This window comes from Tamandua tetradactyla, chromosome 21 (assembly GCF_023851605.1).
Source record: "Tamandua tetradactyla isolate mTamTet1 chromosome 21, mTamTet1.pri, whole genome shotgun sequence".
In the NCBI taxonomy this organism is placed as follows: domain Eukaryota; kingdom Metazoa; phylum Chordata; class Mammalia; order Pilosa; family Myrmecophagidae; genus Tamandua; species Tamandua tetradactyla.
In genome coordinates this window covers 1,684,879-1,702,751 of record NC_135347.1, presented here as the reverse complement: position 1 = coordinate 1,702,751, position 17,873 = coordinate 1,684,879, and the positions used below count along the sequence as shown (strand labels likewise).

The following is a 17,873-nucleotide window of genomic DNA, read 5'->3' as shown; positions in this document are numbered from 1 at the left end:
AGAGGTTTCCTTCAATTCTGAAATGTTTAAATTAGCCAAGAGATGTTAAATCTTCCTACCTACATTTATTTGTCTAATAAAAGTTTTAAAAAAAAAGAAAATAGAGACATTCTTAGTTTCTGGTGAGAAAGTAATTTTCATGACAAGATTGGCTACAGACTACAGACTGCAGCAAGTTTTCCATAGTAGTGGAGAAAAGCTTTGAGGCCATTAAAATAAAGCCATACAAAACAGTGGAAAATGTACTATAAGATAAGGAAAATGTTGCTCGGATCCCTGGAGACGGCAGCCAAGAGCTGAATAGGCCTTTTCAATCTCCGGCCATTATGATTCCAGGTAACTATTCTGAGAATAGATGAAAGGAGTAGTTTTTCTATCCATATTGAACTCCTATTAGCCCCTTGAGGAAACAGGGGTTACACAGAAAGTGTTAGTTCTCCAAGTGTTACTGAAATGACCTTGTTTAATTTCCTCATAAAAAGGCACTCTAATAATAGCTACATCTTCTAATATTAACAATGCTGCAAAGCTACACAAGTTAGAATGACTATCCTTTGCTTAGATGGCACAATCCTTCAATGCCCTTGTCTTTCTTTCCCCACTTTATAGTCTATATTTGCTCTTTAATATTTGATTTCACATTTTCCAGTCATTCTGATACAATGCTGCACTGTGAAGTTAAAAGTTTCAAAAGGAGAAAGGAAATGGCTGCCACCCTACCCTGAGTGAGTCCACTGAACTGTAAATCTACCCTGCATTTAATTACTCAGCTAGACGGCACGATGATATGGCCTCCAGAGTGTTGTACTATCATGAGTGATTGGATCTGCTTGCAGTAATAAGCTTTTCTACAGCTAAGCCAAAAGGTTAAAAGTATACATAGAACATCAAGGAAAGCATTATTTTTAAAAAGCTACAAAAGCAAAAGAATAACAGAGCCTACTTTTGAATTAAAGCCTCAGTCTCAAAACCATCCAATTGAAGTGTAAGAGTTTTATGGAAAGAACTGTGTTCCCTCAAGCAAATTTACGAGCAGTCAGCTCAGTAATGGGGTTGGAACTGGGGCTCAACCTCCACATGCCAACTTCTACCACAAGCCTGGTATCATTAGCTTGTGTTTGTGTAATGAATAGTGAAGATGATTGGACTTGTGAGATGAATCAGCAATTCCCAATTAGAGCAGGAAAATAAGACTGCTTTCTTTCTGAATCACTATGAAAGGCAAATAGAAAAGTGACAAACAGACTTTGTTCTCCATCAGAGATGGAAGGGGAATTCACATTGGGAGCCAGACTTCCATAGTTAGGCATAACTGGGTTGCCAACAAAACTGTTCACACCTCCACAGAGACCACAAAACCTTGCAGCTGTAATTTCAGAAACACACATGTGTATAAATGAAGTAATTGCACACCTAACTATCCACTTGAGCCTGTATGCCTGGGTTTGGGGATTTCTTTTTCTTTTTTTTTTTTTTCTTTTTCTTTTGCACTGGTGTTATTTGGCTTTGCAAACAAGGTTTAGTATAATTGACTGAATATCATCAAATTCAAGCTGACTTGTATGGACGTATCTCAAAATATGAGAGTGGCATACAGAACCAAGAAGCACATATGAATGTTCATATGTGCTCTGCAGAATCTCTGCAGCCGACTGCGAATTCTGAATGAGGAAGGGGATAAAATTAAAATGTCAATTTAGTTCTAACTCATGAAAGTATATTTCCAGAGTGTTCGGAAGCAACATCGTTTTGAAACATTCTTGACATTTACTCAGAGAGAGAGAGAGAGAGAGAGAATTGAACAAGAATTATTTCATTTTATATAAGGATGTTTTAAGGGGGTATGGGGGAGTGACAGAATATGTTGGAGCTGTTGGCAAGAAAAGCAAGCAGACCCAAGGTTCCATATCCCAGCTGGTAGAAGCCAAGGCAAACGACAAGGAAAGCAGCATTTGCCACAGCAGGGACTCTGCCTACAGGCAGAGCTTGTGCTTGAATTTTTTTTTTTTGCATGGGTAGGCACTGGGAATTAAACCCAGGTCTCTGACATGGCAGGCGGGAATTCTGCCACTAAGCCACTGCCACACTGCCCTTGTGCTTAAATTTTACCAGGAAAAATTTAGGTTTGCAGAACTTCAGAACAGTAGTTCCTACTAGACTTCTACAAATGCCTCAGTGTTTCCAAAAAAATTAAGAGTAAGGCGGAGTCAGTCTATACAAAAATTCTATTGCAGTTCAACACTACTCATTTCTATATTCACCTTGAGAGAAAGAACATCGTGGTATTAATTTCATACAGATATTTAAATCACCATCCTCTCATGCAATCTCGCAAAAACTTCATTGATTTGGGTTTTGATAAAGTACATACACACATACACACACACATACACACACACCATAAATCAGTAAGTTCCAGAAGGAATGATGACAAAACTCAGTTGCCAAAGATAAGATGCTACAAGCTGTGTCTCCCATTTCTTTCATTCTAAAGCACCTCCTTTTAATACTGCCACATACCAGGGAATCTACTATAGGAAGTTGTACCTTACCTCTCTAGGCACCTGGTTGATGTTTTACCTTTTGAAATAAAGAAATGAAATTGCAGGTCCTTTTCAAAGAAAGTCAGTGGTGTTACAACTAGAAGTGAATTCGAACTTGCAAAAAGAAGTCCCTTATGGATGATCTTTCTTGAGACAAAGCCAGAGAAAGGAAAAGGAAACTAACTCTGTACAAGAATTTGTCCCTACTCCCCAAAATATATACAAAGTCCCATTGTTTCATTCAGGCAAAATTCCCAAGAAGACTGATTTTCACAAAGTGAGTATCAAAGAAGCTCGTTACATTTACACATAAAACTAACCTAAAATAACATTTCAAAATGTATCTTTTCTTTTCTAATGATTACAGATTCTCTTTTCTTTTTTTTTATTAAATACTTTAACCAGAGGTCTGCTTTTGAGACTTTTAGAAGCTGCGTGGTCCTTTGCTTTGTTATCAAGGAACTTGAAAATATATGAGGTGTTTATAGTCTATTAAAAAACCATTGGGCCATAAAAAATGATCTGCCTGTAAAAACGACAAGGGAAGGTGAATTGTACAGTGTCGAAATTACAACCTGATGTATAAATGCCTAACAGGAAAAGCTTTTGATTTCTTTTCCATTGAACAAGCATATTAAATTTCAGATGGGTTAACAGGTTAAAAAACACACTTTGGTCTAATCAGAAGGGAAGAGGAAAAGTAATATGAGAAAATGGATGCCAACCACCTAACACACTTTACATTATTTACACTCCCAACATGTGTGTCATGTTGGGAGTGGTGGGGCATATGGGATCATCCCAAGTCCTTGTTATAAGCAGATTCTGCTATTCTCAAAAGGCATCTTTTGGTTAGAAAACGCTTCATTTTATCTGCTGATTTTCACATTGAACATCATCAGCATTTTTAGTACTATGGCAATGTAGGTTATTTTACTTAAATCACCTCTGATTTTTTTAAAACCTGAAAAAATATTTAGCAATTTTACACCATAAAGTAGATTTTCTGTTACTGTAATGTAGCTTTCAAGCAGCCCCAGGGAGATAGTTTGGGGACAATATGGTGTGCTAGAGGGAGCTCAGGCTTGGGTATCAGACTTCTAGTTTCAGATGTTATTGCAACAATAACTACCCGTGTGACACTGGAAAATTTTCTCACCCTCTCAAGTTTCTTCATCCACAGACTAGGAGATATTATCAAATGATTGAAATGTATTAAGTGGAATGATACATCTAATAAATCTGGCACAAAGAAGGCATTCAATATATTTTATTTATTTTTATTATACTGCTCCTTAGGTCCCTAAATAATTTTAACCAACTCTTAGATCTCAGTTTCTTCTTCTGTGGCAAGAGATTTATACTATGGTCCCACCCTGTCCTAAAAGTCTTTGCTCTATGAAGGCAGATCCTGAAGCCAAACTAGATTCAACCTTGATGGTTTTGGTGATCAATTCCAGAATCCATCTCCTCAGCCCACTCCAGGCCAGGATGGGCTTCTTGACGCCTTCTTTGCAGAGGTGACAAACAGACCCAATCCCTTGGAATAACTATAAATTGCGCTATTTCCTATGCAAACACAAAGCATCTCCAAAGCAGTCATTCTCAGCCTTGGAGTAGTGTTACTGGACAAAGGCCATGGCTCTTTCACCTGACGCACTCAATGACCAATTCCTGAGACACCAGGGTTTCAAAGAGAGAAAGTTTATTTCTAGGTGCGCAGTAGGAGAGCAGATGGCCTAACCACCCACAATCTGCCTCATCCAACTGCAGTAATTCAGGTAGTTTATTAGAGAAAAAGATTGGCAGGGTTTTGGATAATGAGCACAGTGGCCCCAGATGATGTAATTAGAGGTGATCTAATCACTGAGCATGAGCAGATTGTTTACATGCTTAGTGTTCTAGTCTGCCAAAGCTGCCAGAATGCAACACACCAGAGATGGACTGGCTTTTAATAAAAGGGGATTTATTTAGTTAAAAATGTATAGTTCTTCAGAGGAAAGGCAGCTAATTTTCAACTGAGGTTCTTTCTTACAGGAAGGCACAGAGCAATCTCTGCTGGCCTTCTCTCCAGGCCTCTGGGTTCCGACAACTTTCCCTGGGATGATTTCTTCTGCATCTCCAAAGGCCTGGGCTGAGCCGCGAGTGCTGAGATGAGGTATACTGAGTTGCTTGGGCTGTGCTATGTTGAGCTCTCTCATTTAAGTTTCCAGCCAATTAAATCAAACATCTTCATTGCAGCAGGCATACCTCCTAGCCAACTGCAGATGTAATGAGCAACAGACAAGGTTCACATGCCATTGGCTCATGTCCACAGCAATAGAACTAGGCACCTTCACCTGGCCAAGCTGACCCCTGAACATAACTACCACACTTAGTCACAAGCCATAGGTAAGAAAATGGTAAAATGAGGTCTAGGTGACTTTTAGGTTAAAGTCTAAGCTACTGTGCATGGCAGGTGGGCCCACTTTGGTTAGATCCAGGCTTAGTTATCAAGTTAACTTTGGACTTGGGTTGAGTTAGTAATGGATTGACCCAAGACTCTTCATTAATAAACATTAGGGGATGTCTTTAGTGATTACAAGACTCAAAAGTTGAAAAACTGGATAATTGGGTACAAATGAAGGCTAATCACAAGGTTTCTGTGATCACAGGGGCAGAAGATAAAGGCTGTATGGTCATTATCAGAGATCAAGGAAGCTGGATTACAATTTAGAGATTTCAGGTATTTCCCTCTGTCTACTCCAATACACCAGAAAGCAAAAAGGGGTATCTATATAATGATCCAGAAATCAAAACCATCCCTTGAATCTTGATTTCTCAGTTACAGCACAATACATTGGCTGCTGTAAAGCTAAGAAGAATATCACAATGATTTGATAATAGTAGCTAAATGAAAGTAATGCACTTAAATAAGTGCTAATAATAATTACTAAATTGCATAACATAAACATATTACATAATATTATTAAAAGTTAGTTTACAATTATATTAAAATCTACTAGCTAGAAACTGACATATATTAGAGCAGAACCAAGGTTATCCTTACCCTTGCTGGGCCCCACAAGGTGGGGGTATTTCGTTTATATTCCCAAAATCTTTTGCATGATCTTGGGAAAGCATGAGATTTCACTCAGGTCAATGTATGCATCAAGCATGAAAACAGGTAAGAACTAGTTCCCAAAAGGAAACTTATGACACTATTTTAATTATTTTATAGAATAAATGAATCAACAAGTAGATCTAAAAAATAATGGCACAGCCTTTACCATAGGATGGAAAGTTAACTAAAATATTTGTCTCCTAAATTGGGCTCATGGAAACAAAATGGTAGAGACACATTCTAAAATTTCCTAAATGTCTCTGTTTTCTATGTCCATTAAAAATATTTCATTACAGTATTTTATCAATTTTATATTTCAAGATACTTCTTTAAAAAATACTGTCACACTATTTTTCATGCAAATAATTCACAGGAGTTTCTCATGTCGCCTTAAATAACATGTAAGACTATTACCTAATCGGAAATGACACCCTGGGGAAAAAAATAATTTATGTATGCCGTACATAGAGAGAGAACTTCAGAAATAGGTTTGGTAATACCAATATCATTACTTTGCTTCGCTCATATTATCCTTTTATTGTCTAAGCCAGTGATTCTGGAAATGAGTCCTGGGAACGGGCATCAGCATCACACTGAAATCTGTTAGAAATGCAAACACTTGTGGGGCCCAGCAATCCATGTTTTAACTGGTCTTCCACTAGAACAGACCACCTATCAATCACAACATTTTAAAGTGTTGAACAGGGGAGGCAAAACATAAGTTTGCATCCCAAAGACTTTGTCAATATTGTACGAAGTTTTTAATCCCACCTAAGTGCCCCCATAATATGAGCACCATACTGAAAGGTCACACCTGGGGTTGAGGGTCTGTGTTGTGTACTGTACGTAAAATGTAAGGTACATGGCCAGTGCTTCTATGGTCAACCCACGAGACATTGCTACATGCTGCTTCTCAACAGGTCCTTAAGGAAATACCCTCTCCAGCAACCCCTTCATCCCAGAAATCCGAATCCAAATCCACCCATAGCCTCATTTCTTTCTGATTTCAGAAAAGTTTGCTCTACTATTAGGATAGGACTCAGAATAAGAATCAGGATAAACAATAAAAGAATGGATACTATTATGACATGTTTGCATGATTCAGTGTGATAAGCCATTCACTGAGCAATTTCTTGAGCATCCATGTGACCCATCAGCACTACTAATACAGAAAATTGATTCAACATTTATTAAAAACTACTTTGCTCAAACATTGTGTTTAAATGTTTTGGAGAGCAGAGGAAGAGAAGGAAGGAAATACCAATGTGAATAAAACTTCCCTTCCTCAGATAAAATCTAATCGAAGAGTAAAATGGATAAATATATTGTGGTACATTCATATGGAATGTGAAGGCAATTGGAATAAATAACCTATTATTGAAGGGGCACTTCCCAAATCTGGGCTGGTCACTCTGTGTGGCTAACAGAGATCATGCCAAAAGGGATTGAGGAGGAAAAAAAGAGGTTTATTAAGCTGATTCCCAAATCAGCCTCCCCTCCCAGAGGTTCATTTGGCTTTTATACCCATCAGAGACAAAGTAAGATAATCATTTAGTTAACAGGTAATGTAGGTCTGGAGAATTTCAGTAGCTTGTCTTAGTTATTTCCTGTTCCTTCAGGATTGACATCCTGGGGCACCTAGGAAAGGTGCCTCCAACTCGAGGGAGATAGATGGAAGGCCTATTCGTTTCTAAGAGGTCAGGGGTAATAAAGCTTACTCAAGTATGGGTGCAGGCTCCACATTTACATACTGCTCCATTGTGAGACCAAGCGCTCCCATTAACAGACTGCTTTCAGCTTACAGTTACATTCAAAGGCTGCTTCAAAGGTCACATTTTAAGGCTACTTTACAATTTCCAGCTTGCTGACAGTTTTAAGATTGTATTTTAAATTTACTGTTAAATTATCACCCAAAGCAATATACAAATCCAATGCAATCCTGAATAAATTCCATCAACCTTTTTTGCAGAAATGGAAAAAACAATCCCCAAATTTATATAGAACTGTATGGGGCTTTCAATAACCAAAATAATCTTGAAAAAGGACAGGATTGGAGGACTTACACTTCTCAATTTCAAATTTTATTACAAAGAGACAGTAATCAAAACAGTGTAGTACAGTCACAGAGATAGACAAACTCATCAATGGAACAGAATTGAAAATCCAAAAATAGACCCATATATCTATATGCAATTGATTTTTGACAAGGTTGCTATGTGCATAGAGTGGGGAAATAATGTTCTCTTCAAGAATCAGAGTTGCGAAACTAGATATCAACATGCAGAAGAATGAAATTAGACCCCTACCTCACACCATATACAAAAGCTAACTCAAAGTGGATCAGTGACACTTAGAAGGTAACACAGCAGCAAATCTCTTTTACCTGGGATTCAGTAATGGATTCTTAGCTATGACACCCAAAGTATGAGCAACAAAAGAAACAACAGATAAATTTTATTTCATCAAATTATAAACTTTTTGTATTGAAGGAAATTATCAAGGAAATGAAAAGACAACCTACACAAAGGGAGAAAATAGTTTCAACCCATATTCAGATAAAGGTTTAATATGTAACATATATAAAGAACAGCAAAAAGACAAACAATCCAATTTAAACACAGGCAAAGGACTTGAAAAAACATTTCTGTAAAGAAGATATCCAAATGGCTAATAAACAAATGAAAATATGTTCAACGACATTAACCATTAGGAAAATGCATATTAAAACTGCAATGAGCTATCTTCATTACCACAAGGATGGCTATTATTAAAAAAAAAAAGTGTTGGAGAAATTGGAACTCAAGTACCTTCTCAGTGAGAACGTAAATGGTGCAGCGGCTGTGGGAAGCAACATGGCAATTCCTCAAAAAAGCTAATTACAGAAGTAGTATTTGACCTGTCATGTCATTTACAGGTACCTACCAAAAGAATAAAAAGGACAGATAGATACTTGTACACCAATGTTTTTAGCAACATTATTCATGATGGCTCTAAGCTAGAAACAACCCAAGTGTCCATCAACAAATCAATAAAGAAAATGTGGTACCTACACACAATGGAATATTATTCAGCGATAAGAAAGAATGAAGTTATGAGATGTGCTGTAATACAGAAGAATAGTTTGCTCAGTGAAATAAGCAAAATACATAAGGACAAAATCAGTATGATATCACTTACAAGGATGACCAGAATTAGCAAATTTGCAGAGATAGAAAGCAGAGGGACAAGGGAGGGAGAATGGGGAGGTATGTGTTTGTAAAAATGTTAAAACGATAAACATTCTATGGTGGGAGCAGTAAATAGTATTGTCCTCAAAGTAAAGGTAAAGACCCTTTATCATCAGAGGAAGAATAGAAGAAAAAATCCCTCCGTTCCTGGGAAGGGATACGAAACAGTTCTAAGCTGGGGATTCTATAACAATACATTTAGAGGTCTCTTATAGCTAGAAAAAAGGGCAAGAAAATCTTTCTCCCACAAGACCTGCCATGATAGGAGGCAGAGTTTGGCTGCCTGCAAAAATGAGGGAGGACAGGAGCACTAAGAAAACCCTAAACCCAAGGTACAGGCCAGTAAGATCTACCTAAGACTGCTGATGAAGAGGAAGACAGAGAACTATCCTGCCTCCAACCTGGGGAGAGAAAAAAGATTCAACACTGCCTCAATAGTGTCTCTGTGACCAACTGGACTCTTCAGGAGAGGAACAAGAGCATCTTCATTCCCATACAAACAAAAAAATAAGGACAAATTGCTGTATGGTGCCTGGTTATAAGGGAGGACATGAGAGGCTCTTGAAGGGGTAAGTGGTAGATTTTAGGGTACAAAACCCATGCCCCCCTTTCTGCATCAGTCCAAATTGAATCAGAGAAATAACTAGGAGGTGTTTGACCTTGCATGGTTGTAGACACTAGTTACACCATCTTGGTAAGACTCTGGTGTTTGATGTTTGAACTTGAGGGTAGGCAAAGGGAAAGAAGATGCATATAAAGTGGTGGAGAGCGAGACCAAACCGGAACCCATGAGGAACGACTAAAATCAACCTTGATGAAGGACGTGTCCCTTAGGAGAACTTGGCACCTTCATCATGGAAGGAAGCACATACCTGGCGAGGAGCGGAGAAAGTAAAAGAAAATATAACACGAGAAAATAAAGCAGTCACATGCAATAAAAGGAGCCAGCAGGTATGTGACAACATATGTGAGCATTCCCCCAACCTTCCAAATGTGAGAAATTACATGACTGGTACTTCACTTCTGCCCTTTTAGACCTCACGAGAAAATGCCCTAAAGGAAAAGCTATGGAAGTTGAATTCTGCAAAATGTAGTCCAGCTAATGCAAGTTGACACATAAGATGTTATCATACTCTCCTTAAATTCCTTCAGTTACTGCTTCTTCTCGAAAGGACTGCCACTCTCCGAGACAATGCAGTAGTCACTACTGTGGCCTTTGCCAAGCTTCCTAGATGTGGATTCTTTGTGTTTGTTTTATTCAGCATTCATATTCATTTGTTAAATCCTATCTTCTCTGTATAACTCCACCATCACCTTCGATATTTCCATCCCTCTCTTTAGGGAGGGTTGGGCCATGGCCATTCTAACTGTGTGGATCCTGCGTTGGAGCGATATGCCTACCTTGCCCCCAGGCCCCTCACTGAGCCTTTCCATGCTAAGCCACCTCTCTACTTCTGGCCTCACGGGAGGTGCTATGCTCCAAGGCAAGGCATCTGGAGTCCAGAGCATCCACCAAGAGGCAAGAAAATGCACCCCAAAATGGACAGGGTCTGGGGTACAGTAAAGAACTGGATGTTACATTTCCTCTCCCTTTTCCAGGGACTACTCTAAGATACAGATAGTCCTTAGGGTCCAACCTTAGACATTCCTCTACCAAGCCAATCTGCCTCATGAGTGGTTGGCAGTATTATGGCCCAGCTCACCGAGAAGCAGGCAGGCAGCAGGATCCCATGGGACTGAGCACATTAAAAAACGAATTAGAGGCGGGCCGCGGTGGCTCAGCGGGCAAAGTGCTTGCCTGCTATGCCGGAGGACCTCGGTTCGATTCCCGGCCCCAGCCCATGTAACAAAAACGGAGAAACAGAATACAATAAAAACAAGAAAATGTTTAAAGATGTTAAGATGTTTCCCTTTCTTCCTTCCTTCCTTCCTTCTATCCTTCCTTCCTTCTAAAAAAAAAAAAAAAAAAAAAAAAAAAACGAATTAGGGCCTTAGTTTCAGTATCGCGTGATGATGAGTGCTCCAAAAGAAGAAAGCATGACCAATCACGTTGTGCTGTTCACATTTGCTCTCGCTCACTTCCTGTCTTCCATATCCCCACCATCTGGGCTTACTTGCGTTCATCATGAACCTCATGTCAATCCTTGCCTCAAGCATGATACTCTAGAGAACCTGTACACAATCACCAGGCCATTTGAAAAACCACTGGTGCCATTTGTGTCCATGTACTTATAATGGAAACTGTCTGTTTTATTGTGGTGGTTCCTAAGCTGGAACTTTTTGCTCAAGGGAAGGCACAGAAAAAGAGGTTTATCCACAGCCAGGGCTTTGTCAAAGCGTGAAAGAAAAGACAGGAGCCACATCTCACACTTGTTATTAGTAACTAATATTTTAGGCAGAAGTCGCTGATTATGTTGTTTCCAACTGTTCTGTCATTCAAAATAAGTTTTAAAGGAAAAAGAAAGAATCTTCATGGAAATATGACTTGATAAGATCCTAGGAAGTAACATCGACATAATGGATACATAGTAAGGAGAAGAAAACTCTATTGGAAAGGATTCTGATGCTGGAAGGAAAGAAGAAAATCTTTAAAACTTTCTGTATCGTCATTGTTTTGTTTAGGATCAATCTGGATGTTAGCACAAGAATATTGTGGACTTTTAATGTTTATTTAATACTTGAGTTACCTTTCAAAAGTAAGCAGAACAATGTCTGTAAGATTCATTAGGATTTTCCCATCCAAAAATGCCATTGCAATATGAGACAAAGAGGACCTATGTACAAATAAAAGGGGAAATAGTGAAAGAACTTTTCTCTACTTTTTAATTAAACCAACATGAATTGAAAATTCCTTATAGGCCACATATAAAAGACGGGATTGAGTATATAAAAAATGGATTAGGGCCTTGGTTTCAGAATAATGAGATGACAAGTGCTCCGAAAGAAGAAAACACAAAGGGCTATGATAAGAAAAGTATCTATTCTTAGGGCTTAGAGAGGCACCTCCTGGAAAAAAAAAAATGACAACTGGGAGAGGTTTGAAGTATAATTAGTGCTCAGCCAGGAAAAAGAAGGGGAAATGGTATTTCAAAATGTCCATTAATATGTGTTTATTACGCCACTTGTTAAATACATAATTTGCTTCAAGGAAAAAAGTGTTTTATACTGTATCCCTCAAACCCCATTCCTTTATCTGCTTTACTCCTCAAAACATCCGAAGGACCAAAGAGAATAATTCCCTCATTTGATTGGTACAATATGTAAAGTCACTGTCAGAGTAAAAAGTAACTAAACCTAAGGCTTTTCAAGGCCTGAAATGGATTTTAAATTTAAATAAATTCATTAATATTCTATTTGGAACTGCTTTTCACAGACGTGCAGATTTTTTCCAAGTGCACGTATTTGTAGCGCAAGTTATTTCAGTGGTAAATGCATGTGTGGGGTCTCATGGGGTGAGATGAAAGACGGGGAGAAGCAGAGCGACAAAGAGCAAACGATTTTCACATATTTACATATTGAAAAAGGTTTTGCTTCCAGATTCTTAGTACATTATCAGCATTAAGCTTTGGTTTTTTTGTTTTTTTTTTTTCTCAAAGGAATGAAGTCTCCTTCTGAGTCAGACAATAGCCTCAGCCAGGTTCTTGTTCAAGACACAAGATATTTCCCAAAATACACCCAGAAATTTTACCTGCCCCGGTACTGTGGTATGATTAATGACAAAGAGACAAAGGAAGCCAAGTGACCTGCTATCTTCTGTTCCCGGACACTGATTATTGTTACAAGTTATATACAACCAACTTGGTGAAAAATGATTTTTGTGTATTACTTCTGCATGTTTTAATTTTATATTGACATCTTCATTTAAGTCTCAAAGACACTCATTCAGTTTTTCAATATGTCCTCTAATTCTTTCCCTAACATCTGCAAAGCAATTAAATGAATATCTTTTAACCTTTTTTTGAAATATATCTGATCTCTGTAGAAATAAAAACCTTAATCCATAGCAGGTTAAAACTTTAGAGCAAGTCCTTGACCCATGAAAGATTATTTTCATTTCTTTTCTGTGAGGTTAGATGATTCCTCTTCCTGGATCTTTCCTTTAATGTCTGATATATATATATATATATATATATTTCCAGGGTATTTTTGGAGCGACTAGGGAAAAATGAGAATGGGTAGTGGATGCAGGCTACCTTCGGCACGGCAAAATGGTAGAGGCTGTGTGTGCTGGAGCAAAACTGTATCTTCCCCAGATTCCACATCTTTGTCATCCAGAGAGAAGTGGGAGCCTCAGACTTTTCTCAAACTCTTTCTGCACCTCCACTTCCACCATAATACTCATCAAATACTTTATCACATTCATATTGCCACCCAACAAATGTCCCAGGTCATTCCTACTGTGACACATAAGGCACCCCACCCTCACCCCAAAGCTCCTTTCCCCACCACTGCCCACTGCCAATAACCTTCCACTGCATCCATGGAAGCAACTGTACTTGCAAGTAAACTCTACTGCGCCTGCTTCCACTTCTCCATTACCTGCAATTTCTCACAAAACCTAGCTCTTCTCTGAAAGCACCGCTTACCCTTCGGCCTTTCAAATGGTGGCAGTTTCCTCTTCCCCAGACTTTGTCACTGAACTTGAAAGTAAGACAGGCAGCTATCCTTCTGTTTCCAAATGAGGCCATTCTCAGACCGTCATCCTGAAAGAAACGACCAGATTAAGACTAACTCCATCAGGTTACCCACTGTTGTTATTGTGCATTCTTCTGATAACCCAACACACTCTTCCCTTTACCTGAACGAAAATTGTATCTACTGCTTCCTGGCCATCTGTTACCAGTTCTTACACAATTATGGTTTCCATTTCATCTGTTATCCTGGGGGTAATTTTGAATAGCTCCACATTTCATTCTCAAAAGTGTTCCAGTTTGGACAGTAAATTGTATGGTCACCTTGGTCATAATTGCTGGTATTTGTGACAGGCAAACATACGATCCTTTCAATCTCTCATGCCTAATCCCTCTTCTCTTCTTACCCAGTGATATTGCCCTGCAGCCTCTCCCTCATGATCATAACCTAGTATGTGCCATTTACCAAAAACACTCCAAACTCTTCATTTCAGTTTCCCACTCTCCGGCCTCTCCTGTCTTTTCAAGTCACAGTCACAACAATCACCACAACCACAACCATCTTTTTCTCCTATCCGTACCTACAATACACTGCTTCTACCAGCTTTTCCTTTTCCTCATCCCCTCAGGGTCTTATTTTTTTGCATATATAAATCAAATTCCTGATCAGCCCTTAACTGTCCTTCCATAGCATAACATTCTCAGTTTTCTAGTTTATTTTACTCTTTATTTTATTCCCATGGCTAAAACAAAATCTTAGGTAAATTTAATTTTCTGCCTTCTTCACACTTGCACCCAAGTCATTGAATTAGCTTGGAAACACATATGCATGCATGAATGCCCCAGACGTAACCATGCTGACTGTACTTACTTCTAATTTATGATTACTTCAAAGGAACTTATAATGCTGCCTGGCAATTTTGCTGTATTTCCCCAAATTATTCACTCTCTTACTCTCCTACATGATTCCATACATTCTCATTTATCCTCAAATTTTAAAATTCTCTCTCACATCCTCTCCTTTAGCTGATGAGCATTTTATTAGTTCACTGAGAAAAAAGAAGTGGACTTTCACAAGACCCCTCCCTCATGTCTATCCACCCCCTGCATTTGTGTTCAAATACACTGCATTCTCTCTTTTTAAGTACAAAAGTTCCTTAAAAAGTCACCTTCTTCACTTATCCACTATATTTCATTAATCTCCCAGGAAGAGAGAAAACAGAGTAGGAAGCAGAAATATTTTTAACAAATATGGAAGTGAACCAAGACAATGTTATCACAAAGCACCAAAGCATCTGCTATGAAAGTGATTCCAAATATATATTCAGTAACTAGATAAACACCTAAGATGGTTTGAGGGTCCAACTGGAACTACTCAAGGTAGAATCAGGTAAAAAATCTATGCCACATAATCTGACAGTCTGAATAGCTGACCCAAGATAATTGTTTATTTATTTCGTCTATGCTTCCCATGATGATTAAATACTACTGAAGATTCACGTGGTTTAAAGCATTCCATTTGCCATGGTAACTGGCACTCTTTGCTTTTAATAGTTAAGTGCTGTTTCTTGGCCTCTGCCATCTCCTGGATATTCCCCATCCATTGAAATCATGGAGCCCAGTTAAATTGCAGAGTTTACATCAGCGTTCCAACAGTAGAGAAAAGAGCCACCACAGCTCTTTACAAAGGTGCTAATCCATGCCTGTATCAAGACTTTGGTGAAGGTCAATATTGCAAGGTCCACCAAGTGGTGTATGCAATAAACTGCACGATTCTTTCTTGTGTAATCTGCCAAAGTAGAAAAACAAAATTTTATATGGTATTATAAAACTAATCTATTGGAGCAACATATCAATTTTCTTTTCAAAATTAAAAGAATACTTTATTGGCATAAACTGGTTCGATTAATTATAACAAGTCAGGGAAGTCACATTGGGTGGGTAAACTAGCACAAAGTTGGTGAGCAAATTTAATCTACTCTGTTAAAGAATTGCAGAGACATCATTCTTTACAACAAACATTTTACTTCATGTAGATTTCTATAATACGTATGAATTGTTTATAAATCAATGTCAACAGTCTTTGGAAAGTGGCTATTAAAACAATCCAAATATTATAGAAAAATCTCTCTGGTCTTTTTCATATACAGGTTTAGAAATTTAACTTTATGAGGACTAGATAAAGATAAGTATAGATTTATCTTATATTTTATGGCAAAATTTTTGCTAATATTCTCTAAATTTCTTCCTTACCAAGAGTAATGGCTAATCTTGTGCTTTATTTAAATTCTCAAAAGCATTTTGTCAATAGCTTCATTAGTTGTTTATCATGAAGTACTCTTGAAATGTGTAGTCAAAGGTTTCAGTTAAGAGTTTTAGCCTCAGATGAATAAAATGACCCATGGTTTTTAGCATCTTTTTAGAAAAAATTGATTTCTGACAATATCTTTCAGAGCAGGACACTGTTCAGTCTAGTGCTGTCAGCTAGCAGAGCAAACAGTTACTTGGGCTAGCTATTTCATTAAAACTCTTATATGTGAATGTGTATTAAAATTCAACCTGAACTAAGTTTTGTTTCTTCTTGAATGTGAAACCTAAAACTTCATTGTCACACATATTCCTTAGATTTTTGTGCATATAAATTACCAAAGTTCTCCAATTCTTTTGTTAGTCTTTCACTTCGCCACAGATTTGATCTTAGAGTTGGCCCATGGGTCCTACAGGAATTTGACTCTACCTTTATGCCTGGTTGTTTGGATGGAAGTAGGCTTAAGGGGAAGTGGACTCATTTTACAAGGTATAACTCCCATAGACAAAGGAGTTATAAAATATCTTCAAGCAAGGGAGGACACCCCTCATCAAACAAAGGAAGAGTTGTGCTTAAATGATCAATAAAAGCTCAGTAGGGGATGAGAGTCCTTCAATTATTTTAAATGATCTCCATCTAAATTACTGAGAACCACTCTTGCCCAATCGATACTCTAACATACAAGGAAAAGACCTGTTGAGGCTGTGACTTCAAGTAACAGTATATTTCGGCAATATACTAAGCATCAAATTTTGAGTTTAATTTTTTATGTTACCCTAGCTCTTTAAATTGCAAGATGAATAGTTCTTATTGGCAGAGTCATGGGAAATCTCTTGTTTTCAGTGCATCCCTTATAATTGGAATTACAACATTTGAGTCTGGTTGTCCTATTTCTTTAAACTTTGTGCCATTATTACAAGTAGTTATTTTGCCATATGCTCCTAAATTTCACTTATCTTCTATAGCGTTAAATGATGACAGCAACAACATATTTCCTCAAAACCCTGACTACAATAAGCTCTTCATTCAAAGGGACTGCTGATTACAATTTAATTAACGTCTTGGCCACTACTGGCAGTGCCAGACTTCCAGATTCACATCACTGAATTTGACAGAATTTTCAAAAACTTTAGCCCTGCCTAAGGCAGTTGACCAATCCCAGATTCTCCATACCCTGCTTGGTGCCAAAATCTATTGAGCCAATGTTGTTGATGGCAAGATCAAACTCTGGATAATTGGGATAGGTGTGGGATTTCCTATGAGGGAACAGGTAGTCTGTCGGAGCAATGGAGAGCCTGGAAAACAGAGGCTTAGAAGGCAAGCAGTGGCTAAGGAAGGTGAGGTGGTGGAACACAAAGAAGTTACACACCAAACACACACATACACACACAGAACAATCACAGCAGTGCCTCTGAGAAAGCCACCATTACACATACACACCACAGGTCCTTGAATTTTTCTCTTTCATTTAGAATATTCTCAATTTTCCTTGAATTTGATTCATTCCCTTAAGATCAAAATTCTTGGTGGGAGCATCCAGTTGGACAAACTTGCATTTACACCAAGCCTACAGGCTCACAGAAAGTAATTTCCTTTAAATAGAAAGGTATATGGTCATTGGCTTGGCATGAAAATCCAAATTTGTACTACCACTAGCAGTAAGCAGGAACAAAATACAACAGAAAATATTTCATACCATGTAGGACCAAAACATAAAATGTGCTGGAATAAATATAACAAAAAATGTAGATTTTTTTTTTATGAGGAAACCACAAAATTTTACTGAATCACATAAAATAAGATCTGAATGATGATGAGCTGTATCGCTTTCTTGGAGGGGAAAATTCAATGTTATAAAAATACATAAACTTTTATTAAATTTGACCCTTAATTTCATATAAATCATAGTACAATTTTCAGGAATTCTTTCCATAGGCCTTAATAAGCTAATTCTACAATCACACAAGCAAATGTGCAAGGATATCCAAAATAATTTTGAAAAAGAAAATAACAGCAAACAAAACACATTATGAAACACTAAAAATAATTATAAAGGCCTTA

General features: G+C 37.9%; 1 long non-coding RNA gene across 4 annotated transcripts in view; it reads right to left on the bottom strand.

The window, feature by feature from the left end:
• The window catches only part of LOC143665423 (uncharacterized), a 125,330-nt gene that overhangs the window by 81,147 nt on the left and 26,310 nt on the right, over positions 1–17,873 (bottom strand). For all 4 annotated transcript variants that reach the window (XR_013166952.1, XR_013166953.1, XR_013166955.1 and 1 more), the window contains exons 2-4: positions 17,253–17,404; positions 14,848–15,293; positions 13,460–13,576 (exon numbers count right to left, since the gene is read on the bottom strand). This is a non-coding gene — a long non-coding RNA (uncharacterized LOC143665423). The remainder of the gene's footprint in view (positions 1–13,459; positions 13,577–14,847; positions 15,294–17,252; positions 17,405–17,873) is intronic.